This window comes from Glycine soja, chromosome 14, assembly GCF_004193775.1.
Source record: "Glycine soja cultivar W05 chromosome 14, ASM419377v2, whole genome shotgun sequence".
In the NCBI taxonomy this organism is placed as follows: domain Eukaryota; kingdom Viridiplantae; phylum Streptophyta; class Magnoliopsida; order Fabales; family Fabaceae; genus Glycine; species Glycine soja.
Window position 1 is genome coordinate 35397053 of NC_041015.1, and position 2880 is coordinate 35399932.

Below are 2880 nucleotides of genomic sequence, written 5' to 3' on the forward strand. Positions count from 1 at the left end.
TTAAAATGTTTAACTATCATGCAAGTTCTTAAAAATTTATCAAATTTTTAGTTACATACGTCTTTCAATTTTTTTAATTGAATTTCTTGTATATTTTTTATTTAAATCTATAAAGTTGTATATATTTTTTAATTAGGTGTATGCATTGCGGACCTAATTAAAAAAACAAAAACAAATTCAAATTCTTGAACTTAATTGGAAATATATTTTATTCAAGAAAATATTTAAAAATTGTAGAATGATTTAGATCCTGCAAGTTAACTTAACTTATGATAAAATAAAATAAAAATTTGAATATTTTGTGCGAGTGAGTAAGTTATGGGCCTAGCCCAATCCATGTTTTTGTGACGTATGAAGTTCAATATAAGCTCCAAGCGAATTAGGGTTTTGTGTCTCTGCAGCACTTGGGAGGAGGCACGCAGAAGTCATAGGAGTGTAAAACAGAGACGCAAAATGAAGCTCTGACGATGGCAGTAAAAGGAAGCTTAAGATTCGTGTACGCTCATTTTCCGATCAAAGCTAGCATTGGCAACAACAACAAGTCCATCAAGATCAGAAATTTCCTCGGCGAGAAGAAGGTACTCAACACTTCATCTCTATTTTTTTTCAATTTATTTATTTAATTTCTGAATCATTTGCTACTAGAAAATAATTTTGGTATTAGGTGTAGCGATTCAAACTGGTGACACTGCGTCAGACTCTTGGTCGAAACCACTAACATATAAAAACGTTATAGTAATTTTGTCTGGTCAAACTTCCTATACTAATTTCTTTTTTTTATTTTTTATAAAGTCATATGCTATTTTCAGGTTTTGATGTTTTCCGGACTCTAGACTAAAGTTTTGATGTTTTTACAAAAAAAAAGGAAAATTTTATCTAATGTAATTTATTATTTTTTTATGAGTAAATTCTTTGTACGGTATAATCTGACAGTGTTATTTGATAATAAATTATTATATAAAATAAATTTATTAACTTTTATAATAACTAATTTAAAATTATATACATATTATAATTACTAACTGTATTCACAATTCATAAAAAATAAATTCATTTTTATTTCATATTTTACAAATCTCAAGAACTAAAGTGAACAATTCCTGTAATTTGATTTTCATAAACAAAAGTAAGCATTTACTCTTTTTTTTATTATTATTTATCTATAGTACTACAATCTTTAATTTTATCCATGACGTTAATTAATGAATGTTAAAATTCAATCACAAAATGTTGTCAGCTTGTTCACGTAGTGCTAAATTACACCTTAGAGATGCTACACGTAGTGCTAAGTTCAACGGCGGGGACGTCACTTGCTTTGCAGGAATAATTGGGAACTTGATTGTATATCTGATAACGTGGCTAATGGAAGCTCCTCTTTATTTCCCATTGTTGCAGCAGCTGACTCTTTCTTTGGCTAATGGAAGCTCCTCTTTATTTCCCATTGTTGCAGCAGCTGACTCTTTCTTTGGCTCCTTCCCTGTTGCCTTGGTTTCTTATTGTGTTTCTTTATTGGCAATTATCAATACTCCTGTTTCTATATGTCAATGATATCAACCATTTTGTTTTGCCCTCTTGCTTAAAATTATTGGTTTATTACTAACTATTATCTCAATCAACATTTATATGATATAAGCTTATCATTTTTTTCCTTAAATTTTCTTTCTCATTTTTTCTGTCAAATTTGTTAATTTAATCATGTTCTCCAATTATTTAAAAACATTACAATTAAACTAACGGAAATAATGGAAAATGATACCATCATAATAGTTTTAAATAATTGACGATTCAATTAAATGTTTTTAAACAAGCTTTTTAATTGAATTTTTAATTATAATTAAAAAATCAATTGTATAGTTAAACTTTTTTCTATCACCTTAGATATCATATTTGTCACTCTTATAATATTTATAATATTTATGCAGATCCTTGAGTAATTATGATGTTGGTTTTCAATTAAAATTAAAATTTGACTAAAATATGTTTGTGATAACTGATGAAATCTAAATTTTGTGGTTATTCCTTAATAATTTTTTCTTTGTTTTTTCTCTATGAGGATATCACTAATAATTTTTTATTTTATTAGAGACATGTAGGTGCTCGATCATATTTTGAAAAAAGGGAAGCTTCACTTGTATGGAGTTACAGACATGCAGGTATTGATTTGTTTTTAGGGAGACTATTATTTGTTTTGCCTGCTTGAGTTTGGAAGATTGCAAGCGAGGGACATACTGCAGCATCTCTGGACAAGTCCAATTTCTAATGCTACTCAATTGAAAGGATTTAAATCAAAGCTTGCGCCATGTTATTATTGATTTATTTGAAGCTTTCATTATGTAGTTGGCTTCTTAGCTTTCAGATGATGCTAAGATACTTGTATATAGCATTTGAATCAATGTGAATGTGATCATATCACATTACCTGAATGGAATTTGATGGATTAAGCTAATTATGTCGTTGCTGCTACTTTGGCATCATGCCTAATTGGTTTACTTGATGCATGCTCTTCTTTTTTCAGGCTGTGTCCTTTGTGTAATAAATTGGAAAGATTGTTGTTTCTTTTATGGTGTGTTTGGTAGAGAGGAGAGAAATAATATTGGAGAGAAAATTTGTATTTTTTTATATTCATCCTCAGATATATTACAAGTGATTCTAATAGTACTCTTTTATTTATTCTTTTATGTTTGCAGTTATTGATTCTAATAAGATTGTTGTTTCATTTCTGAATTTTGACCCTCCCATGTATTAATAAGTTACTCTTGGCAAGTTGTTTGTATATAAATTTACTTTGATTACTTAAACTAGGGAGTTGATAACATATAGATCTACTTTAATTACTTAAGCTAGGGAGTAGACACTAGTTACTTTTGCTTTATTTCCATC

The 2880-nt window shown here is 28.5% G+C and overlaps 1 long non-coding RNA gene across 1 annotated transcript; it reads left to right on the forward strand.

The window, feature by feature from the left end:
* Positions 1 to 368: 368 nt before the first annotated feature.
* LOC114384387 lies at positions 369 to 2666 on the forward strand. The gene is made up of 2 exons (XR_003660665.1): positions 369 to 578; positions 2084 to 2666. It is a non-coding gene; the product is annotated as an uncharacterized LOC114384387 (long non-coding RNA).
* Positions 2667 to 2880: the final 214 nt, after the last annotated feature.